The 26508-nt window shown below is 36.5% G+C and overlaps 1 protein-coding gene and 1 long non-coding RNA gene across 2 annotated transcripts in view; one reads left to right on the plus strand and one right to left on the minus strand.

The window, feature by feature from the left end:
- The window catches only part of oxr1a (oxidation resistance 1a), a 330273-nt gene that overhangs the window by 122790 nt on the left and 180975 nt on the right, over nt 1–26508 (minus strand).
- LOC115435515 (uncharacterized) lies at nt 9265–26145 on the plus strand. Its single transcript, XR_003937700.1, has 3 exons — nt 9265–9276; nt 25145–25150; nt 26047–26145. It is a non-coding gene; the product is annotated as an uncharacterized LOC115435515 (long non-coding RNA).

Genomic DNA, 26508 nt, shown 5'->3' on the forward strand with positions numbered 1-26508 from the left:
CAAACATAAACAAGCATTTCACTGTGTGGTAATTGGAAAGGCTCGCTGAGGTATACGAGAGGAAAGAGATGGCTTAGGATAATTTTCTGAGAAGTGATGAATCTTACATGGCATTTCCCTGAAGCAGCAGTTTAAACATTGACCATACATTGTTCGGTGTTTCACAAGTGTTCTGCTCTATTATCTTGCAGCCTTTACAAGAGGCGTAAACAAGATGACGGCCAATAAAGACAGTTAGCTGCTGGAAGAATCAGGCTGAAGACAATGGCAGCAATCACAGGTGTTTAACAGCCCTTGTCAGACAAACCCACCCTCTCCGAGGCTCTTTCATTGGGGAAGTGAAGCTTCGCCTCTTAAAAGCTGTCAACGCTATAACAGATGAACATGTTTTTCACTCTGGCAGTGCGACCAAATATTCATGCGAGAGAAAAATGAATCAAATGTTGTGCGGCGCCTGTTAAGACGGTGACAATGCCAGGCTGAATCACCAGATCATCTGGTGAAATGGGGCCGTTTAATTACTCAATACTGCGTTACATAACAGGGACTGGTGTCACTCAGACATCGGCCATGAAACAAGTCGGCCTTTTTTCTTCATTTTCCGGGAACATTACTCAGTAATGAGCCACTAACATCCCCCTTGAAGCTCATTTAAGCTGCACTTAAGGAAAATTATTCAGTGCAATTTATTGGTCATTAACTTATAGGTAACATGAGCATTAATATAAAAAGAATGTGCAGGTCTCAGCTGTATCAGATAGTGAATACGCATTAATTATCTTTGAACTGAGAGCATAAATTGTGACAAATATGGTGTTAAATGACTGGAGAAGTAAAATTTGAATAATCTTCATGTGGCATTTCATTCACGAGGAAAGATGGAGCTGAAGCATAAACGTCCAAAAGTTAAAAATAAATCTCCAACAGACTGTTAAAGTTCACTAAATGAGATATTTAGATGATTTTGTGCAAGGTGGAATTATCTTGTTTATGTTGCCAGTGTTAACACTACGATGCACAACATACCTGTTAATGTTATGCATTTTATTGCTGAATATGTCATAAAATCTTTAATTAAGCCATCTTGAAATAACTACAAACTGTCTTTTAATACACATACGTAACATCACACATTCAGTAATTACCTGTTTTGTCTTTACAAAACAGCTAAAGGACAAAAAACCTAGCACACATTACAACCAAAACACTTTCACTGATTGTTTAAAGACTTTTGTCACCAGTTTTTCATCAAATCTGTAAAACCTGAGTCACAACGTAAGTATCATGAATCCATAAATCTTCCCGTGATTAGGATGGAGGATTAGAGCCACTGGAAAAAAAATTTAAAAAATAAAATTAAGGTCCAATATATGTTTTTTGTATTATTATTATTATTATTATGAGAAAATAGCCAGAATTGTGAGATTAAAGTCAGAATTCTGAGAAAAAAATCAGAATTGTGAGATTAATGTCAGAATTCTGAGAAAAAAACGCAGAATTCTGAGGAAAAAAAACCTCAGAATTCTGAGATTAAAGTCAGAATTCTGAGAAAAAAAAGTCTGAATTGTGAGATTAAAGTCAGAATTTTGAGAAAAAAAGTCAGAATTGTTAAGAAAAAAGCCAGTATTCCAACTTTTTCCTTTATTTCTCAGAACAATGATAATAATTTAAAAAATATGGGACCTTATTTTTTTTTTTTTTCCACTGCCTAATCCTCTTCCATAGATCTGTAATGCACATGTATAAATGATAAATTTTGGAATAATATTGCTAAAATAGCACTGACTTTTCTTGAGAAATTTCATTTTTTTCAGGCTATTCACATCTTTTTTGATTGGATAATTTGTAAATCTAAGCATTTTCACAATTTAATGTTATCTTTTTGCACTAAAACAAACAGAACGTTCTGGAGTTGTCATTATTTATATACTATTAGGTCATTATTTTACGGGTCTGGCCCAGTTGAGATCAAATGTGGCCCCTGAACTAAAATGAGTCTGACATCCCTGTTTTAGACGATAAGCTTCTAGCATGAGCTCATTCTGCTTTTTCCCCCTCAGAAATACCCCGGTGAAGACAACAAAAGCCGGATGCATTCTTTTCTTGCCTTATGGATGAAAACAAGTCTTCACGCTTGCTAATCTACGGTGTCAGAGTGAGGCCATGTGTCTTTAGCTTAAAGCCTTCATGTTGTGGTTCCAGAAGAGACGGAGAACAGGGAGGTGATGGCCCAGGTGTTGTTGCGTCATCCTGTCTGACATTGACCCGCCGATGCAACATTTCAACCCTCCGTTATTGCCTGTGTGTCTCCCTGGGGATTGTTCTACAGGGTGGCTGGTGGTGATCGATGACCGGTGGCGTCGGAGCCGGCTATCTTTCACCGCCACTTCCACTGCCCCCGCTCACGGTCATCTATCCTCTGTGGGTGTCTGTGCTGTCGGAGGAGGCCCCCAGAGGCTGGGTGGCCCGCGACGACTGACTGATGACCACAGGCTTAAAGGGAAGAACGCATCTGTCTGCTGACCGGGCGCTCTGCCTCAGCCTCTACACATCTACTCTAGTGTTTTCACCAAAAGGAGGATGCAGCTTATGATGAGGAGTCTGCCATGTGTGATAGATAACACGGTTCAGACCATGGCAAGTATTATTAGAATAGAATAGAATAGAATAGAATAGAATAGAATAGAATAGAATAGAATAGAATAGTAGAGTAGAACAGAATAAAGTAGAATAAACTACTCTACTTTATTCTACTCTATTCTATTCTGTTCTACTCTACTTTATTCTATTCTTTTCTATTTTACTCTACTCTATTCTACGCTATTCTGCTCTATTCTACTCTATCGATTCTATTCCATTCTAATCTATTGTGTTCTTTTCTATCTACTCTATTCTATTCTACACTGTTCTGTTCTATTATACTGTATTCTGCTCTGTTCTACTCTATTCGATTCTACTCTACTTTATTCTACTCTATTCAGACCATGGGAAGTATTATTAGAATAGAATAGAATAGAATAGAATAGAATAGAATAGAATAGAATAGAATAGAATAGAATAGAACAGAATAGAAAAGTAGAGTAGAACAGAATAGAGCAGAATCGAATAGAGTAGAATAGAGCAGAATAGAGTATAATAGAACAGAATAGTCTAGAGTAGATAGAATAGAACACAATAGATTAGAATGGAATAGAATCGATAGAGCTACTCTTTCCATTCTACTCTACTTTATTCTACTCTATTCTATTCTATTCTATTCCACTCTATTCTATTCTTTTCTATTTTACTCTACTCTATTCTGCTCTATTAGAATAGAATAGAATAGAATAGAATAGAATAGAATAGAATAGAATAGAAGAGAATAGAAGAGAGAAGAATGGAATAGAATCACTAGCGTAGAATAGAATAGAACAGAATAGTGTAAAATAGAATAGAATAGAAAAACAGAATAGTGTAGAATAGTATAGAATAGAATAGAGTAGAATAGAATAGAATAGAATAGAACAGCGCAGAAGAATAGAATAGAACAGTGTAGAATAGAATAGAATAGAATAGAATAGAACAGTGCAGAAGAATAGAATAGAATAGAACAGAACAGAATAGAGTAGAATGGAATAGAATAGAATTGACAGAGTAGAATAGAATAGAATAGAATAGACAGAGTAGAATAGAACAGAACACAGAATGATATCAAACCTTCATTCAGCATCATCAGTTAAACATCATCGTCCTCGATCAGGAAATAGGATGAACAAATGCAGAGGAAACAAAAACACTGAAAATCCCACCAAATTACAGACGTTGATTCACGCAGGACTAATATAATCACAGATGTCTGTTTCTGTTCTGTGTGAATATGGCTTTTGACTTCACTAGAAACCAGGTAACAGTTGAACTAGGAGGAAAAAATGGAAATCAAAACTGCATCAAACTGCATGGCAGTGGACATCACACTAAAAATGTAGCCGATTCTAGCTGCAATTTTTTGAGCCATTATTTGCCTCCAAGGTCTGTTATCCTAGCAGAGGATAATATAATATTAGTCATCAGATGCTGTCACAGCCAAGTTCTACAATGAGCAACACAAACCCCCAACTCTGCGAATCATTTACCCACTGATTAAATAAAGAAATAAAGGGTTCTTCTTCTGCAGGAATTGCACATGACGACTCAGAAGATTGAACAGATTGTTTGGGGATTTTTTTTTTTTCTAATTTGCTGTCATTGTGTGCATGTTCGTATCATGGTGACAATAAAAATATGATTTATCAGTTCGAGCTGGCATCAAGAAGATGCTTTAGAAGAACATTAAGGGACGAGAAAGAAAGAGATGAAGCAAAAGGAAAGGAAAAGAGAGGTTGGGGGGATGAAGAGAAGACGAAGGGACATGCATCAGACACGCTCCGCTGCTCTCTTCATACCGGGCAATTTATTAAAATAATAAAGCCGAGCCCGGTGCTGAAGGTTGAGCCCACAATAAACCTGACAGGAAGACAGAAGGAAAGGCTCTGAGGCCGAGGCGTCGCCAGGAAAATAAACCAAACAAACGCTCTGTTATGTCAGCGTCCAGTTTATTATCTGCACCCGACTCACAAGGAGTTAATTGCTTTCTTTTAAACCCAGACACCATCATATATTTCATCATTACCCTAAAATGCCCCTCATGAATCACAGAGCTCCGACAAAAGCCGGAACAGCGCTCTGCATAGGCGAAACCTCCTCGTCTTCCGTTAAAAGACTCAGACTGAGACCAGATACAGCTGTGGTGCATTCTGGGATGGGAGGAAATTAGAGCCAAATGGACATCTTAAATCCGACAAAGATGGTAAAAGGTTCTGCGCTACTTCTCGTCTGCTGTAAAACTGTCCCCACCCCGGACACTCTTCATCTATCACCTGATACCACCCCATCCACAAGTATGCTAAATTGGATAATGAATCTCTGCCCCTGGGGAGATGCGGTAGATGGATAATTTGTTGGTTAAATTACGAGCAGGGGATGTATCACATCACTCGAGGTGTGAGCTGTTAGCGTAGTTAAACGGATGCAACCTTTTGCACGAGTCCACGGGAGAAACTTGAGTGAATTAGGACCCAATGAAGATGTAATTAACTGAGCGAAGAGAAGTTCATAAATAATAGTCACACCGACTCGGGTAATGAAATATACCCCTCTCATTGTATCAATACTCGGAGTATTATCTGATCGAGCAAAAAAAAAACAAAAAACCAGACTCTCTCCATCTGTTTTCACTCAATTTTTCAACAAATACCTACAGAACAAGACCAAAACTTTAATCGATACACTTACAAGGCGCTGAGAGCAATTTTCTTAAAATTTCACAGCCTTTTATACACAAGGGATTGTTTAGACGATGCTCACCAGGAGCTGAGTGGGAGATTTTTCCTGCTTGATACAATTGCATCTAAGCAAAACAGTTACACTTTCCAAAACAACAGGATTTGTCTTTGTAAAAATGTTTTGTTGAATATAAAAAGGAAGCAAGTCACAGACAAAAGCGCTCAATTTCAGCTTTCAATTTTCAAGGAGTTAATTTTATCCCTTTGTCAATATTTTCTAGCCTTTACATGTCTTTTTGTTGTATTTATCATATTGTTTTGTTGTCTGTGAATGTTTATGAATGAAGGTGAATGATGACTATTGTGTGTATTGTGTGGGAGAGTGAGTGAGTGAATGAATACCTCATATATGAATGCAACACTGGATTATCAAGTTGTATGGTATTTTAAATGATGTATATTTTATATATATTATATTTTTATGCATGGTGTGATCATTTTAAATGATGTATATTTTATACTTGTACTGCAGTGTTGTGGAAGAGCTCAACCAGGGACTGGAGTTGAGAATTAGTACTAGCTATAAACTATATATGCATCACATCAGCTGCAAACCTGTAACTATGTTTGACTGCATTGTCCCTGTCAAATAAATAAATAAATAAATAAGTTAATTCCACTGTTGCACAACCAGTTAACCCTCTACAGACAAAGATCTACTTACTAAAAAAAAAAAAATAAATAAAGGATGCATGCAATAAAGAAAAGGTAACGAGAGTAAGGGAGTCATCAGGGCTTAAAGGAGTGATATTTTGCTTTTTTAAATGGAATTATGCATTTTCAAACATTTCCCTGTGGTCTCCATAAACTGTAAATGCTCTGCTTGGGTCTGAATTCTTCATTAATTCAACTCCACAGGTCCATCTTCAGCCCTATTTCTGAGTAATGACACCAGGAAGGTGGGTTTGAGCACTGGCCCTTTAAATGCACATGAGCCACTTCAGGCCCCACCCCCTCCAGGTTGTTGGCTGTGCTGCTCTGTCACGTTCAACCAACAACTGAACATTTTAGGTAACTGGCTCGAAGTTTGGACATATTTTCAGTTTTTACTACAATCGCTGCTGCTGACAAACAACTACAGAGGAGAAATTTTTTTGGAATTTTTGACCTTATATGTGCAAATGTCGTGACATAACCAGTTATAGACATAACAAATTAAGCAGGAATTAAAACAGGTTGTAGAAATCCACTCGATTTTTGTCAAAATGAATATAAAGATAACTTTGCAACACCTGGAGGGTTCAAATTCAAATTTTATGAACTATTAGGGTCCAAATACACAAATAAATGAACCAAAGACTAATAAAAGTAGGTTTAGCAAAATATGACCCCTTTAACCTGCACCTGTAGTGAATTTTCATTAGTAGCTATCTCAAAAGATCACATATCATACTAGCTAGTAGTGCTTTCAGATTAGGTGAGCTGAGATAAACTGGTCACTGACCTCGTGCAGCAAACACCAGTCTATGATGACACATTATCAGCCAATGCTGTGTCACATCTCTAGTACAATGGTGGAGTGCAAAGCTTATGCCTACACAAACAACAAGCGCCAACCTGTACTTTCCACTCAATCGTACTCACTGAGTGCTGCTTGTTTACTTGCACTCATCACCTGGAAACAATACGGGTACGTCACCTCCGACTGGCAACACTGATCTACAAGTAAAATGCTTCCAGAATAAAAGTAGTTAAACTTTTACCAAATTTGAGTCACTAATAAAGAAGAAAAAGCTCAAAAGTGCCAGTCGGTTGTAGTTTCTATGATACAGTCTAGGGCCAGAAGGTGAAATTCTGAGAATTAATGCGAGAATGGGTTTTATGAAAAAGGAATGTTTGTCTCAGAGTTACCAGATCTACCTCAAAACAGTGTCTGCACATCGTAATATATTCACTTTCAGGTTCTTTCAAGTGGAACATTTATAAATCTTTTATATAAATGTACATAAACCAATATGAACGTGTAATATCATACCATCATATAGAATACTACTACTACTACTACTAATATATTGAAAACATGAGCTAATCAGCACTTTCGTCATTTGTTTTCTGATTCATCTTATTAAATAATGTAAGATTTAGCACATTTAATGTCTGAAGCACATAGTTTGTAAGAAATTGTAGAGCAGTACAATGGCTGCTCTCCATAGGTTCTGCCCACGTGCGTAATTCACGTTATAAAAAGGTCCAGTGTGGTGCATTTATGATGATTTTTTTTTACTGAATTTGCACCTCTCTCTTGCTTACATGTGATGCACAAAGCATAATTAATGCCATAAGCATGACCAGGATAGATACACTTTAATGGAAAACACACATTTGCATTTTGGGAACTTCATTTTTTTTGCCTTCTTTTGGGAACAATCAAACAAGAACCTGTTGTTCTGCTGAGAAATACTTGTGTTGCCAGGCCTGTATTTAGTCTCTGCTTCCAGACATTGTGACAGTATCTATTTTATCTATTATTTGTAAAAGCGGCAGCGTAATAATTACGATATGGATATGCTCAGTGGTGCCTGAACGCGGATATGTGGATGCATCAATAGAAACAAAGAGATGAGAAACAGAATAAAAAGAAAACAGTAGTGGAAAAACAAAATGTAAAAATGCTGCCAAAGAAAACCAATAATGCAGGAATGAGAATGAGTTGGAGGAGATCGATACAGCCAAACTTCATGTCAGGTGAGATGAGTAAAGTGGGTGGAAAACAAGGGATGCTGCTCGGCTTGATGGACAAAGCAGAAGAACTGAAGAACTTTGGTAAAGAAGTGGAATGAGATACAAGAATGGACGTAATCACACATGTACCGGATACGACCCTGAACTCAAAGACAGAGAGGACGTCCTGACAGAAGACTTACAAACATTCAAATGACAGGTCATAAAGTTTATAGAAAGTAATAATATGGACGTTCATGGTGTTAACATTGCAGTTGGTCGTAACCTTGAATGAAGGACAATGAAATAAAACCTGCCATCGTTCGTTTTGTGAACAGAAAGTATCAAACTGCGGAGAGAAAGGAAGCTGAAGGGGATGGGAGGATGATTCATATTGATTGACCAGTAAAACCCATGGAGTTGGATCAATGACAGTGGATGGACACACTTGTTTTTACATTCAGTTATTTCTTTTTTTGGATCGATGTATTTTTATTCAGTCTTTCAAACATACAAAAAGTAAGACAAACACTGAGACATGCAGTGGTGTGCAAAACTATTACAACACTTGTCAAATCTTACAAAATTGGTGGTTTATTTCTTTCCCAGAGCCTGAATTTTTACATTTTAATCTGATATTTAGTGCCCCCCCACTTCGTAACAATCACAGCAGCACATCTTTCTGGCACTGTGTCGATGTATTTTCTGAGAGTTTCAACCCCAATGTCATTCCATGCTCTCAGAAGTTCATTCCAAAGAGTTTCCTTAGAGTTTCCTTAGATTGTTGCCAAGGGGGGCACACTAAATATTAGAGTAAAATGTAAAAGAAAAAAAAAAAAATGGACTGGACTGATAAATTTGTAGGTGAAATATTCTCAGTACCTTTGCCTTTACCTTTCGCAATGGCAAAAAAGTGAAATTCAGGCTCTGGGAACAAATAAACCACCAGTTTCTTAAGATCTGACAAGTGTTCTAATATTTTTGCACACCACTGTACAGCAGAGGTATAAGATGCCAAAAATAAAAAAATAAAAAAAAGGGTTCCACTATGTAATTACCCAGTTACTTTGTACACAGCATACATTATCCAGAGTCAAGGTGCATTGTCAGCTGTTCTACATAAGAAATAAAAGGAGGCCATACCACATTAAACTTCCCCAATGTGTAGCTAATCTTTTCAATTTCAAGCAAAAACGTAACATCACATATCCATCTGCCAAAGAAGGGGGGTTTGTCATTCTTCCAATTGAAAAGAGTGAGTCACAGTCATATGCCTCCTTCAAATAACAACTTAAACATTGGATGAAGGAAAACCAAGCCTGTGACCATCAGTAGATTGTCCTCACTGTGTTATTCTGTGTGTTTTTATGATATTTTGCCTTTTTCTCAACTGTCCAAAGAAAAAAAAAAAAGAAAGAAATTGGCCCTGCTGCTACAATTGGGCATATTTACAGCTGCAGTTGTTGCCGATGTTCATTAATATGCACTGTACCTAATAAATACATAAATAAATAAATAAATAAATAAAAGAGGAAGGAGTAGGCTATACTATTTAATTGTGGCCTTTGTAGAGGGAGATCTTCTAATGGTACGTCAAAAAGTCTGATAAAAAGGTAGGTCAGACCTGAAACTGCTACATTCATTTATTTATGTTTGCAGAAAAAGTCACTTTTGCTTCTGTTTTCTGTATTTTTGATATTATGTCAATCTACTTTATTCTGAGCTTTTATGACCATCTATACTGACAGTTAATAGAAACTTTGAGGTAGAAATGTCTGCATATTTCTACTTGTAGGGGGGTTGTAATTATTCACTGTGGGTTTATTGATGACTTAGTGCTTGGGTAGTTGAGATAGTGATGAGTTGTCATGTTGTCACGGTTCATTGCACATGGGTTGGTCTCTTTGCAAAAGTGGACCAAATACACATTGAGCAATACTCAATGGGTATCTGCACAATTTGAGGATTGCTTTTGAAGGCCTGTATAAAGGCCCAAAAAAGGCCACCATTGTTAGTCCAGTGAACGGCATCATGCCACGTCTATCACATGAACAACGTCTCCGGGTTGGCACTGGGTATGGTGGAGGCCGGTTTGAGCTCCAGTGATATAGACAGGCCTATGTATGGGCTGTTCCAAACCCACAATCAGAAACCTGGTTGAACACCACAACATGACAGGCTCTGTTGACCATAGACCGCGTCCAGGGCGAGAGAGAGTGACAACTGCAGACCAGGACCGCTACTGTTGTGACTTTGTGTTTGGCAGGTGCCATTTTCTTTTGTTAAGTTTTTTGTTTTGAAATTATTCTTGAAACTTTAGATTTTTCTTTCTGTATGCCAATATCCTAAACAAATGATTCATATGAAAAAATTCCAGTTTAGGGTTTCAAAATAAAAATTATGTCGAAAAATATGGTCTCAAAGTTTTCATTGACTGCACTGGGTTACAAAAAAATGTTTTTTGCAAGTTGTCTAGGTTTTTTCAACTGAATTAGGACCATTTTGCACCGCTAAATCCAAAAATGACATCTGTTTTTCTCAATCAGGTCAGGTTTTTTTTGCTAATTTGATTTTGAAAAATTTGATCTTCTCACAAAATATAATAATTAATACCAAAATAAGATTGGTAAGCACACTTTATGAAACTTGTGACTTGATTCCTGTTAGGTACAATGGTGTATTCACCGCAGATGTAGCAGAATACGTCAGGCTTATTTTTGCAAGATCTTCTAGTCGAAGTCATTTCATTCACCTGTAATATTAAAAAAAAACATTAATCATAAATTGGCAAAAGTCAAATCTTCAGAACTCGTTTATTGCAAGAAATATGAAAGAATTTTGTATCATATGATGTGAAAATGCCCATAAATGTAAGCAAAAATGTCAAAAAGACAATATGTAGCATAGTTCAGAAAGTTGACCTGATTGAGCAAAATTAATGTGATTTTTGGATTCAGCACACCAAAATTATCCTAAATCAGCTCAAAAAACTTAAACAATAAATTTGTTGTTGACCAGTGCTGTGAGTGTACATTGTAGTGGCTTCACCTTTAGCCACTACTATGGTGTGGAGGGGTTCAACCTGTTGTATTTTTTGACCCGTGTATGAATGAATGTCCGGGTGGTTTTCTTTGTCTTTAGATATGCCAATCCATTTATTCACTGACATCAAGTCCAAGTGTTCATTATAGGTCACAAGCATTTCATTAAATCTCTTCTGTTTACGCCCCAGTGAATTCATGTTAGTGACTTGACTTCTTCCCTGGAGTCTCTGTGCTTTATCACCTCACAGGTTTTCCCATTATCATCACCGGTTTTTCCCTGGATCTTCACAAGTTTTCCTAAGATCATCTCTGACATGCTGCTGTGGTCCTGCCTCTCTCCACCTTTATTGTCATCACTCACTTATCCATATAGTTACGATAGTGTTTATTATACTGTTCTATACAGGTTCTAGTTCAGTTATCTGTGCATGTGTCTCCCCCTACCTCCCCCCTCTCCCCCAGTCTCTCTTTATCTCTATTGCTCTCTCTTTTCTCCTCCTTTACTTTCTCGCTCTAACCCCAACTGGCCAGGGCAGACGGCCATCCTTCAGGAGTCTGGGTCTGCTCGAGGTCTCTGCTGTTAAAGGGAAGTTTTTCCTCGCCACTGTCACCAGTCATAAGTGTTTGCTCCTGGACGATTCTGTTGGGTTTCTGTAAATTGGCTTAAAATTTGATTTGATTTGATCTATCTCCCCTTTATGTGAAGCACTTTCTAACATGTTGTTTTAAAAAGTGCTATATAAATAAAGCTTTACTTACTTACAATTGTTGTTCTATATCCTGTCCTAGCACTGGCAGACATTCCATTTTAAATATTTTAATAAAGTTCTTCCCAGGATTATCACAGATTTTCCCAGGATTATCTCTGGACCTGCTGCGGTGGTCCTGCCTCTCTCCTGGCTTCATCATCATCACTCACCTATCCTCAGCTGCCTCCATGTGTCTCCCCCTACTCCCTCCTTCTCCTCTTCTCCCCCTCTCCCCCATTCTCTATCTCTATCACTCAATCTTTCTCTCTTTCTTTACTCTCTCTCTTTAACCCCAACTGGCCAGGGCAGACGTCCATCCTTCAGGAGTCTGAGTCTGCTCGAGGTTTCTGCTGTTAAAGGGAAGTTTTCCTCACCACTGTCACCAGTCACAAGTGTTTGCTCCTGGAGGATTCTGTTGGGTTTCTGTAAATTGGCTTAGAGTCTGGTTTTGACCAACTCTATATATAAAGTGTCATGAGATAACTTTTTTGTTGCGATCTGGCGCTAAATAAATAAAATTTGATTGATTGAGTAATTTAATTGGTTTTCCCCTGTAAGTCGCTTTGCAAAAAAGCGTCTGCCAAATGCATAAATATAAATATATAAATATATATACTTTCTATAAATACACAAAATAGGCTGCTTAACATAAAAAACACTGAAAACACCGACCAACTTAACCCTTTCATGCATAGTGGTCACTACAGTGGACAGTTATTCAAAACTGTTGTATATTTATGGGTTTTGTTGTTTTAGTTCCATATCAGCCAACACAGTGGACACGTATGCATCATCTCATACACTGCAATTCATACCATTACTGTAACTTTGCTGTTCTTGATAAACCTGATCTGCACTAACAAGTGTAAATCTGTTGTTAATTGTTAGACAGTTTTGTTTTGTTTTTTGTTTTTTTTGCATATTATCTCCATGAAGTGAGTAATTACTAGCATTAGAATATGTTATAATGTGAGAAAACATCAGATTAGCAGCATCAAAAATGTTTTCTTTTCTTTTTTTTCATTGTTTTCATATCACTTTATGATATTGGGATTTAAACACATGTTTCTTAACTTCAAAAATTTAATGCACAGACATTTTTGTAACTCAATGAAAAAAACAAAAAAAAAACAACTCGATTGCATTGTTTTTTTCATGCCCAAGGAGGAATTAAAACATTCAAGAAAGACATTTTGACTAAGGTTCTCATAATTCATGCATGAAAGGGTTAATTTACTCTGTGTCCCACAGTCAGAAAATTGTTTGGGGCTTTCCTCACACACACCGCCCACCTCACACAGCAGGTATATGTAACCTTGCAACACCCATATCAACACCCATGATGAATTGCACATGTGGTGATCATCACAGCCACTCCCACTAAACAAGTATTAAATTAAGGTCAAAACAAAAAAAGAGGAATAAACAAACAAAAATGTATTTTGGCTCCAGCATACATGATAAGTAGATTAAATACAGGAAAAAACCTGATTTTCATTGAAAAATGCAAAAATACAGAGGATAATATTGTAATAATTGGTGATAAATCACTTTTTATAAAGGTTAAATAAAGAGAAATATCCATTTGGGAACTGACAAAAGTAGCACTGGGTCTTTATGGGTTAAATTTATTTCTAACAAAGACTGTGTAGTGTATAAAGATGCAGCTGTTATTTGCAGAGGGTCCGTGTAAAGGCGGTTTCCTTCCTGTGTACGTTCGCTCCTTATTTGAGCTCAAACAGACACATCACAACACATGTCACTCAACTCAGATTAATGCCATCGACCTGTACTTTGTCACGACTCGACATAAGACAGACACCGTACCTGCTGCTTGGTCCGGACTCCATGGGCCACCATATGGCACCACTATGATTAATGCAGTTTCATCTTAATACATGGCATGAATATGATTAAATTCATGCTTTGAGGCTCTTCATACTTATACTGGAACAGCGATAATTATGTTTCCAAATAGGAGCTCAAACAAACACTGAGTCTTTAGTGTCAAACGTAAAGAGGCAAAAGGGAAAAAGAGGAGGCGGTTTGATAATAGACTGATTTAATCAGAAACTCTCAAAGCCAGGTAGTTGAGAGATGTTTCTCCTGTTTTATGTGTTGTTTTCTGGTTTGATAACAATCTTAATTTAATTCTTCCTGGAAAAAATACTAGGCATTAGATGTACTTGATTCCTAAAAATCCCAAAAGACAATGTCACAGTTTGATAAATGACAGCAGTGGGAAAGTCTAGTATATATAATAATAAAAAAACAAAACAAAACACCAACCAATCAACACCATGTATCCACATCCAGTGACTGTATTACACTGAATTAAAGGTCATTGTTTCCACACATCTGAATTATGGTATCATCAAGTTTTCTTCTTCAAACAAATACTCAGATGATTATTTTTGACAGTTGCTCAAAATAACACTGTCTTATAATCTTCACGTCATCTGATAGTTTACATTATAGCTCTGTTAGCTTAGCTCTGTTTTTAGACAGAAAACAGCCACAGTAAAACCACAAATCACCTCTGTTTTCTGTACGGTTTGTGTTGTCAGTAGCTGCACTAAAGATCGGTTTGTACATAAATACAAGTGCCTTAGGGAAATTAATCTAATTTGCAAGTTTTACTGCAAGTTTTAACATATGACCACTGTTTATGGTGAACTAGAGTAAAGACAACGATTCTCTCTGGTAGAGATGATATTTATTTTTAGATAATTATTGCAAGTCACTGTCCTATTTATTTATTTATTTAAATTATTTTTAATCTTTTCATCCTTTATTGTATCTTTTAATCTTTTATGCTTGTACTCCGAGTTGTCTGCACAAGAAACTCCTGTGTACCCAAACAAGTGTAATGGCAAATAAACTTTATCTTATCTTATCCAAATAAAAGTCCACATTTCTGGTCTTAAGGCAAAACTCACCTACTGTTAAACATTATGAAAGAGGAGACAGACAGGTTCATGGATATGAATAAATATAAAAAAAGACGACCATTTCAGTGGGTGTTTGAGGAAACGAGGTATTAGAACACCTGCCACCAGTGGAAAACTATGAAAAAACATTATTCTTAATGGAATGAACAGCTTCATGCAAAGAGGAATATCACTGGAATATTCATTTTCCCTGGACATGTAAACAGTGTATTCAGAATATCATTGGAATATTAATGTGCATGTATTGTTAATGTGGCCAGTGACATGAATATGACCCAAATGCATGTTTAAAGGGACACAAAACACAGAGGACAGAGTGTTTTAACATTAAATACGAAAGAAAGTATACAAATTGGTGCAAAAGTTGTCTTCAGGAACTCCAAATCCTAGTTTAACCCTATAACACCAAACATATTTTATTTGATAAATGAGTTTTGAAGCCCTCTACATGATCAGTGTGACATTATTTGTCTTGAAAAACCTGATGTATACAATTAGATACATGTAATACACAGATAATCCACCAGGGGGGAGGAATTCGTTCATCAGAGGCCTTTCCAGTGACACTACAAGACTGTCAGGAGGCAGAACTTTGCCAATTTTGAAAAGGAATTACCAATTTGTTAGACATGTTTGTCTTGTTTTTGTTTGTTCAAAAATAATATTTGAGCATTGAGACCCGATGTATCAAATATGACACAAAATTGAAAATCATACGTGGAAATTAATATTTGAAAAAAAAATTTTTTTTTGGTTGTTTTGAAGGACCAATAAAGGCTCTGGTTTCACAGAACTGGAATTTTCTGTCAACGATTGAATGGTTCAGGCTTTACGGGGTTAAAAAAAAACAAAACCCTGCACACACACATGAATTAACTCACAAGAATTCAACTACATTTTCTTTATCTTGGTCTGTGATAGTATCCACAGCCAGTACCGAGCCAGAGCGAGAGAAGCGGCAAACATTCAGACCTGATGTATGCGTCTTCTGATACTACACTTCTTTGTGACAGTTTTCCGGAGCCTTGCCATCCAGTGAATGTCCAGAGCAATGACCCGTGTGGAGAAGACAGCGTACTTCACTGGACGGCTAAATCCTGTCCTCAAGCTATTCTTCCTCTTGGATAAACCGCTGCATAGCAAACATGGCTTCAGAGCAAACATGGCTGCAGAGCATGTACAACACAAAATCCTCCATGTTCTAATGGGAAGAGCTGGAGCGGGATGAAGACGGTGGACACAGCGCTTAAAGTGGATATGGATGAGTCATAATAACACTGTTAGACGCTGAACTTACTCGTCCGGGGTCCGACCTTCTCGTCTTTTAACATCACAACCATAATTAAGTACTTACAAGGACACAACACAATGAAAATTAAATCTAAAAGCACTCAAAGCAAAGTAGCAATTGTTTTCTCAGTAATGACAAAAGAAATAAATATATAAATCTGCAGAAAGAGGGTTTTCAGAGAAGTGAACACATTATTAATGCACATAAATATTTCAAACAGTTTTCTTTGCTCAATATCAAAGAAAAGCCCGGAGAGTGAACCTTTATTAACCCTTTCATGCATAGTGGTCACTTCAGTGGACAGCTATGCTACAGCTGTTCTCTTGTATATTTATGGATTTTGTTGTTTTACTTGTCAGCCAACACAGTGGACACTTATGCATCATCTCATACACTGCAATTCATACCATTACTGTAGCTTTCCTGTTCTTGATAAACCTGATCTGCACTAACATATTTGAGTTTAAATGAACTGCTAATTATTATTAGACTGTCATTAACATTTTTTAAAAGAAAAAGATGTTGTTTTTTTGCACATTATCTGTGTGTGTAATAACTAGTATTATAGTAGAAAAATAGAAAAATAATAACATAATAACATCTAAATAATGACATCGCCAAATTTTTGTCATTGTTTTAGAGTAAAAATAAAACATAAAATTATGAAAATACTTACTTTTATAAACTATCCAAAAAAACAAACAAACTGAAATTTAAATTAAAAAACATAAGAAAATTAGTGCAATTTTAACAATATTATTCCTTAACTTAACGTGCTTAATTTTCTTTAGACATTTCAGGTTGTTCATATTTGTTCAGGTTATTCACATTTTAGTGTTACAGGATAGTTTGTAAATGTAAATATTTTCATAATTTAATGTTATTTTTTGCACTAAAACAGAAAAAAAATTTAAGTAGTTGATTCTAGATTTTTTTTTTTTTTTTTTTTTTCTTAATTCAAGATTTTTTTTTACTTAATTGAAGATTTTTTTTTTTGGGCTTAATTCAAGATTTTTTTTTACTTAATTGAAGATTTTTTTTTTTTTTTGCTTAATTCAAGATTTTTTTAAACTTAATTGAAAACTTTTTTTTTTTTTACTTAAGTCAAGATTTTTTTTACTTACTTGAAGATTTTTTTTTGGCTTAATTCAAGATTTTTTTTTGCTATATTTGAGATTTTTTTGGCTTAAATCAACATTTTTTCACTTAATTGAAGATTTTTTTTTTTGGCTTAATTGAAGATTTTTTTAATTTTTTTTTTAACTTAATTGAAGATTTTTTTTTTTTGCTTAATTCAAGATTTTTTAAACTTAATTGACGACTTTTTTTTTTTTTTTTTTTTACTTAAGTCAAGACTTTTTTTACTTAATTGAAGATTTTTTTTTTTGGCTTAATTCAAGATTTTTTTTGCTATATTTGAGATTTTTTTGGCTTAAATCAACATTTTTTCACTTAATTGAAGATTTTTTTTTTTGGCTTAATTGAAGATTTTTTTTATTTATTTATTTATTTAATTGAAGATTTTTTTTTTTGGCTTAATTGAAGATTTTTTCCTTAATTCAAGCTACATTTATTTATTTATTTATTTTTTTGCTTAATTCAATTCAAGACTGGAATTTTTGCACTTGGCAAAAACATCCCAGGGGCCGAACTGGACCCTTTGGCGGGCCACATTTGGCCCCCGGGCTGCATGTTTGACACCCTTGTTCTAGTCCAAGGTTTTCAATCTAAAAAAATACTGAGTAATAATCTGCTTGAATTAACTCTTTTATGCATAGTGGTCACTACAGTGGACAGCTGTTCAAAAGTGTTCTCTTGTATATTCATGGATTTTGTTGTTTTACTTCCATATCAGCCAACACAGTGGATGCTTATACACTATCCCGTACACTGACATTCATACCATTACTGTAACTTTTCTGTTCTAGATAAACCTGATCTGCAGTAAGATGTTTGAGAGTAAATAAATTGCTAATTGTTATTAGACTGTAATTAACAGGGGTTTTTGCATATTATCTCCATGCAGATATGTTAAAATGTGAGAAAACATCAGATTAGCAGCATTAAAAATGTTTTTATTTCATAGTTTTCACACAGCATGTTGCTTCAAAAATGAAACGCATGGTGTCCAGCTGAGTGGACATTTTTGTAACTTCTTGAACAATAGGTTCATAAAAAAAAATCAATCACATTGTTTTTTTTGTTTTGCTTTTTTGCCTAAAGAGGAATAAAAACACTTAGAAAAAAAATCTTGATTAAAGTTCTCCTAATTCATGCATGAAAGGGTTAACTACAGGCTCACATGGAAAGTGTTTTGTGTATGCATTAATAATTAGATATAAAATAGTAAAATCGTGTCAGTTTGTCCTGAACAAGGATCATGGTTCTTGACCACGACATACAGTCACGGAAAAAATTATTATATTTTACCTTCGCCTTTAAAAGCCGAGGTGTCGTCTTCCATCTTTCCTACACAGTCAAAGCTCTGAGCACTAATATCACATCCAACATTTACGTTTGTTAATTCATAGTTAAGATTCACATTAACTAAACTTACGACAGTGTGAGGCTGTTTTTCAAATCCACTCTGCAACTAATCAGTTTCCTCTGACACTCCATGCCTCTGTACATTCAATTAACTGCTATGTAAATATCATCCATAACTGTGTAATGGTTTATCTGCTCCTTAGAGGCACTGACTAATTTACTCAATTCGGAGATGAAGTACCGCTTTACTCCGGCTTCCATTACATAAACACGACTTTGTCTGTTTTTAGCTCAGCTTTATTGGAGTCCCTCACTGGTGATTTCTCTACAGCAGTTTGACGACAAAGACCTGAAGCATAAAAAGAGTTGATGTCGAGATGCTAGGAGGTGTTTTCTGAAGCATGTGCAGGAGAGCCAGCTTTTGGTTTTGGGATGATCTGGTTTCATTATGTCGAGTTGTGGAAATGCTCTGGATTGACTGACTTTATACTTCCTTATATGTCATATTGTGTGGGAGTGTGTGGCTCGACATATAAAACAACTGTAAATACTATAGTCCTCCTACAAAAACGAGCCATATGTATTATAATAAGGCCAGTTACCATGAACATACTAATGAATTGTTTATGAAATCCCATATTATGAAATTTAATGATTTGGTTTACTATAAAATAATGCAAATAATGTATAAAGTCAAATTAAAGTTACTCTCTGTCAGTGTACAAAGGTTCTTCTCAACACGAGTCTAAATATGGTTTGCGAGATGTTTGTAAATTTGTTGTACAAAAAGCTAAAAAAGGGACTAAAAGAAGATGCATATGTGTTGTGCATGGATTTAAGAATGTGTAGTCCATTTTTGATATTTAAAAAAAAAAAAGGTAAGTAAGGCAGTTTTTGAAGGATACAATTGTTGAGCTCTAATAAGTAATAGGTAAATAATTTATTTTTGATTCTACATTAAATTAAGATTAATTTGGTTGGTGAAGTTTTCTATTTTTCTGGTTTATTTTACCCTTTTTATGTTTTTGATTAGTTTGGTTGTATGTATTGCTGTTTTTTTTCTTTTTCCTATATTGAATGCTGGGTAGCTGAATTTGTTATGTAGTCCAGGCATTAATATAAGCATTCTGCTTCTGCCTGTGCCTTTTCAGTCATTAACCTGTTAGTAATGTTTGTAGTGTTGACACTGGTTGTATTATTATGTGATGACTGAATAAAGAATTTCATCTTCTTCTTCTTCATCTTCTTCCTTCATGTCTCCGGGTTGTTTTCTTTACTTAAAGGAGCGATTTTTTTTATTTTTTTATTGGAATTACGCATTTTAAAACATTTCCCTGCGGTCTACATTAACTGTAAATGCTATGCTTGGGTTTTAATTCTTCATTAATTAAACTCCACAGGCCCATCTTCAACAATATTTCTGACTAATGACACGAGACAGGTCATTTTGAGCACTGGCCCTTTAGATCCAAATGAGACACTTCAGGCCCCGCCCCCTCCAAGTTGTTAACCATGCTTTCTGTCCCGTTCAGCCACTTGTGTTCATTATTACAACCAACAACTGAACATTTTAGGTAATCAGCTCTAAGTTTGGATGTATTTTCTGTATGGACTACAACTGCTGCTGCTGATAAACAATTATCAGAGAAATGTTCGTCAGAAGTCTCGACCTTATATGTGCAAATGTCGTGACCTAACTAGTTATAAAGCTCAAAAAATTAAGCAGGAATTGAAACGGGTTGTAGAAATCCATTTGATTTTCGCCAAAATTTATTGAAGGATAGCTTTGCAGCACCTGGAGGGTTCAAATTCAAACTTTTTGAATGGTTAGTGTCACCAAATACACAAATAAAAGTAGAAAGAAAGATTAATAAAAGTGGCTTTAGTGAAATATGACCCCTTTAAACCCAAATATAGAGACTAGTATAACCTGTGGGCCTTCAGTGATTTGGAAAGTAACCTCCGTATTAGTGTATAATCTGGCATACTTGCACGAGATAAGCAACGTTTCTTTTATAACTGAATTTATTGAGATTATTCCCTGGTTCTGATGTTAAAAGCAGTTTCAAGACTTACAGAAAACTGTTCAAAAACCCTGTCATCCTTATACTTTTATACTTGTACTTCTTGCAATGTTGTGGAAGAGGCCAACCGGTGACTGGAGTTGAGAATTAGCACTAACTATAAACTCTATATGCATCACATTAGCTGCAAACTTGTAACTATGTTTGACTGCATTGTCCCTGTCAACTAACTAACTAACTAACTAACTAAATAAATAAATAAATATCATCATTTTTTCTTTCAGTGAATATCCATGCTATATCATGACGTGACCCTCCTGAATTTCCACGCTTGTAAAACTTTCATTTATCATCACCAGTGCAGCCTCCTTCACCCTCAGCCAGAAAATAGATTGAATAAACGCACAGACGATCAGAAAAACAGAATATCCAGCCAAATTACAGAGGCTAATATTATTACTGGACCTCTGTTTGCTGAAAAAGGAGAGGTCATCTGCAGACATGGACCATTCACTTGGAATTAAAATCATGGATTTGGCAGTTTCATATTTCACTGATCTACAGTTGTTGTTTTGTTTTTTTGTATATTTTTTTATTATCTATGTCAGAGATTAAATATGTTAAATCTTATATTCTTTAATAACACAAATTGGAACACAAATGACCAAAGTGCTGATTTTTTTTCAATGTCAATGATGAAGTGTTAGTACACATATATAATGGTTTACGTCCATTTATACTGTAGATTTATAGAACTTCCAGCAAAAAAAAAACGTGCAAAGTGAGTGTACTGTAATGTTTGGACAGTGTTTTAGAGCAGGCGGCTGTGGTTCAGCTGGTAGAGCTAGTGACTGATGGTTCAAATCCTGGCTCCGACTGTGCACATGTCAAAGTGTCCTTGGGCAAGACACTGAGCCCTAAATTGCCTCCAGTAGGCAGTGGCTCGCATGGCAGCAGCCGCCCACTGGTGTATGAGTGTATGTGTGAATGGGTGAATGTGAGGCTTTGTTAAGCACATTTGGGCACCATGAAGGTGTAGGAAATGCACTATATAAGTGCATTTAGATACAATAGCTCCAAGACTAAAATTCTCTCATTAATTCTTCGACTTTTCACATTTTAACCCAAGACTGTATTTTGGAAACTATAGCCAATCAGCAGTTTTTCTTTATTAGTGACTCAAACTTAGTTTTAGTACTTTTATTACATACTTTTATTAATTGTAGACCTGCGTAATCACCAGTGGACCTCAGGAAGGACTAGTCCAGTGTAGGGATGTAACGATATGGAAATTTCATATCACGGTTATTGTGACCAAAATTATCACGGTTATCATTATTATCGCGGTATTGCTGAAAGTGTGCTCAAAATGTTCAAAAAGTACTTATATACACACTGAAATAATTTAACCAAGTCATATTTTGGAAATAAAATAAAATAAAATAAAATAATAGGCTCAATGTACTTTCTGTTGGCAGAAACATTCAAATATTAACCCTTAGTGGTCTGAGCCTGTTTTGTCCGTTTTTCAGTCCTTTTGATTTTAGCTTTATATACTATATAAACAAATGTTTACTATACCCATGTCTGGGATCTTTTTTTTTCATCACAACTTCATCTATTTCATCTGTCTGTTATTTTTTCACTTTAACCTACTACAAAAATATAAAAGGACAAAAAACACACAAAAAAATATAAGATCCGATTTGAAAAATGTATATAATTTATTGCATAAATAGCCCACAGATGCTTAACGAACCTTTTCAAAGACTTTAAAAGTGAATATTGGTTCCAAATATTAGGTATAGAAATTCAAATTGTAATAAAACTACACTCAAATATTTGACGTAAAAGCAGATCTTTACATAGGCATTTTCTCTGGAAAAGTGCGGTAATCAAACACTGTTATTATGATAATTAGAATTTAAACGGTAATACTAACCGTCTGCAATTTTACCGTGGTTTATCGTTATACTGGTAATCTTTACATCCCTAGTCCAGTGCAAACAGGGGCTTAGTTGAGCTGCTGTTGCCATGATATGGATTACTATAAATAGGGTGCAATTTGTCAAAAAAACAGAGGAGGGGAATGTTTCTTTTTTGTATGAATTGGGGGGGGGGGGGCAGTTATATACATAGGGGTGTGGTTCATAACTAACATAACTAATGCTGGCATGAAACTTTACATACTTTCAATGTTCAACTCCCAGGTTCTATTCCTCTATTATACAGTGGATCTTACATGAAATTTTCACAACTTCTAATCTGTATCCACTGGACACACAAATGCTGGGCCCCATGAATTTGTCACGTTTACCCCCCCTTTACAGCACCCCAGTGCATGGGGATGTTCGCAAATTCTGAGACTGCCGACAGTTCGGATCAGGTTAACGTTAATGCCAGTGATGTACGATATAGGTGGAAGAAAACTCAGTCACAACCTGCCTGTTATTTCAATTGATTGGTTGGCCCCCCCGAGGATGAAATTCATTGAGCAGAAGTAGGGATGTAAAATCCAGAGGGGGGGGGGGGTTGATGGCCCCCATTGCCCCCAACAAATCACACACTGACTACAAAGGACAATAAGGCTATTTGCAGTACACCATTCACACCACTGATGGTCTGAGACATGTTAAAAACGCAAATAATGAGTTGTAATTGACCCAACTGTTGAATGAAAATGATCACAGACTAATTCCTGAAGCTGTTGCAGAGTGTGTGCAAAGACACAAATGTCAAATATAAAACATGTTTCTGTTTGTGCAAAACGCTTCACCGTATTGATGTTTAATCTACAACGTACACGATTATAAAATAGAGCCGTTTTTAAATAATAACCCCCACACGTACAATTCAGGAGTAAAAGGGAAACAAATATGAACAGTTATACGGAGTGGCAGATCTTATTTTTCCTGTGCTGTAAAATGAATCAATAGCAGAGAGCGGCCCTGGCGTTCGACACTAGAAAACTGCTTACTCTTCATTTGAGCTATATGTAATCAATTCTAGCCAGAGGATGGCTAGAGCCCTTTCCAAACTAAGTGGGGAAACAGTGGGATTACTAGCTCTGTGGCATTTATAAATTGAGCCCAATGAGAAGAGGGCCACCAAGAGACTCCCGGTCAACGTAATTACAGCGGCAGGCCAATAAATCCGACCCACAGATCTTTTACAGTTGCACTGCAGTAAATTCAGCAGCCAGACTCTTTCCTTGCATTGCTTGCACTACAGAAGAAAACACTAATGTTTTTGTTGCTGTCTAAAGAGAAAAAAAAAAAAAAGAGGGAAAAAAGAAAACGGCGGCCTTGGTTGCTACAAATCTCCACGGCCTTCGCTTCTGGCCGAGCTATGAGTCAGTCTGTAGTGATTTAGACCTACACAGTGTATGACAATGCAGCGCTGTGGAGAAAATCTACATTTAGTAGCCTTGAGAGAGGCGAGTGTATAGAGTTACCGAAGTCGGACTAATACTTTCCTCCTCTGAAAACACGAAGGTCACATAAGCAGCTTAAGAACACCGAATTGATTCAAGGACTACATGCATGGTCTCAGGGGATATTTAGAAATGACAAACGTCAGACAAATATCTGGAGGACATTTGTAACGGCGCTAACATCGTACTGATCTTCGTGACTTTGAAACGGCCGGAGGATAAGCGATTCTGGATCTGAGGTGAGTCTGCATACAAACCGAGCTCTGTCCTTTTCTTATGACACACATGTCCAATATAAACCCGCCCCCCCTCTGAACATTTGGACTGATATTGGTTTGAATGGATGTTCACCTTAATCCAGTCAAGATTCCTCCTCCAGACTCCCTGCATGCAACCTGTTTAGTGGAAGATTGATGGAACACAGGGCATCGCGTGCTTTTTTATTCTCTCTGGGGGACAAATAGAAACAAAGCTAGAGTATTTCAATCAGCAGGCCTCTCTAAAGCTCTGTAATACAAACAATCTCAGGTCAAAAACTGCTTTAGAGCGGTGCTGTTTTTATTTCAGTCGTCTTTTATCTCCTATTATTCGCAGATGTGATAAAAAGAAAGTTCTAGACAGCGCCACGGAGCAGTGATTAATTCTGCAGAGCAGATAGTCTGGTCTGGATAAGAACGTGGAGGGGGCTTAGAGAATAATAAGCACAGAGTAAAAAGTCAAAACCTGGAAAAACAGAGGTGACATTCTATGCCTGTAACCAAGTTAGTGTCAAAGCTGCTCCGTTGCTGTCTGGGGATGACTAAAGCATACTATTAACCTTTGTGGAAATGGTTTCTGAGCCCTCCCGGGTTGCTGTCGACTGCGTATGTGGGTCTTTGTGCATAAATATGTTTGTGCAAGCCTGTCCACGTCTAGCATTACAGTGGATATTAAGCAGAATTGAGTATGAGGACGCATCGAAACGCCAACAACTAGGACAGGCGTGTTGTTCCGTCTGGCTCGTACACACCGGGATGCCGCTCCATCAAAGCTGCAAACTCTGCATCTGCTACATGCCAAGCACCTGAACAAAACAAATCATGGCTTTTTGTTTACTGACAGGGAAAATCCCGACGTATCAGATATCCCAATTAAGTTTTGCGAGAGCAGTGTGTTAGTTGGCTGCCTTCGGTGCCGTTTAGTGTGAATGCCGCCCTGGAGGCACATTGTTGTTAGGCTTTTCTTATCAAACGTGCAGTGTAGACTATGGTACCCTGTGGGCAGCACCACTTTCACAGGATTAACTGTGGAGGTTCTTGTCTAATATTACCCAGTCTGCCTTAACCCCCCCGTGTGTGCAGAGAATACCCAATGTGTGGGTAGCACATGTGCTTGTATTATTCTAAAGCACAGGTATCAAACATACAGCCTGTGGGCTAACAAAAGACAAAAGATCAAATCTGTTTCATGGGATGAATTTGTGAAAAGTAAAAATTACACTGAAGATATGAACAATCATTGGTGTCAAAATCATTTCAGTTCAGGCTTCACATACAGACCAATTGGATCTCAAGTGGGTCAGAGCAGTAAAATACTATCATAATAACCTATAAATAATGACAACCCTAAATTTTTCTCGTTATTTTAGTGTAAAAAAAAAAAAAAAAAAAAAGTAAAATTATGTGAAAATATTTACATTTGCAAACTATACTTTTACAAAAAATATGAATTAACTGAATATGAACAACCTGAAATGTCTAAAGAAAATTAAGCTCAATTTTGACAATATTTTGCCTGTTATTAAATGTTTTGTGTATTTGTAGAATCACTGCGGTCTGTAAGTTATAATGCACATGTGTAAATGATAAACTGAGGCAGAATATTGTCAAACTTGCACTTATTTTTATTATGACATTTCAAGTTCATGTTTTTTGCATTTCTAAGGAAACTTTGTAGTTGTAAACATTTTCATAATGTGACTTTTACTTAAATTGTACTCCCCTCTGACCACCACCGAACATTCATATGCATTTATTCACCAGTGTGAGTAACAGCACTGGAGACAAGGAGGGTGAAGTGTCTTCCCTAAGGGCACAACAGCACGTGACTGGGACAGAGTGGGATTCAAACCACCAACCCTTCGGTTATTGGACAACCTGCTCTACCTCCTGAGCCACGGCCACCCCACAAATAATATATCATAAAATATAGACTAAGATCTTTTCCCAAAAGTCAGCTCTCCCCAACATAAAAACTACCACATCTACAACCTGTGGTTCCCCGGGGGTCAACGCACTAAGTATATTATTACATCTATACTCATTTTCCCTCTCATCTCTCCAAACATCTTCACTAGGCCGTCGCTCTGCACCAAACACAAGCCGCTGCCTGCTGCTGTTGCTAGGAAGAATAAACACGGGCCTCTCAGGTGAATAAACAGCGTCAAATAGACGTCGAGATAGAGGAGGGAGAAGCCTGTGACCTCAAAAAGAGAAAAGAGTGGATATGAGCGGCGGTGGAAGGGTGAGT

The sequence above is a fragment of the Sphaeramia orbicularis genome, chromosome 16 (genome assembly GCF_902148855.1).
Source record: "Sphaeramia orbicularis chromosome 16, fSphaOr1.1, whole genome shotgun sequence".
Taxonomy (NCBI): Eukaryota; Metazoa; Chordata; class Actinopteri; order Kurtiformes; family Apogonidae; genus Sphaeramia; species Sphaeramia orbicularis.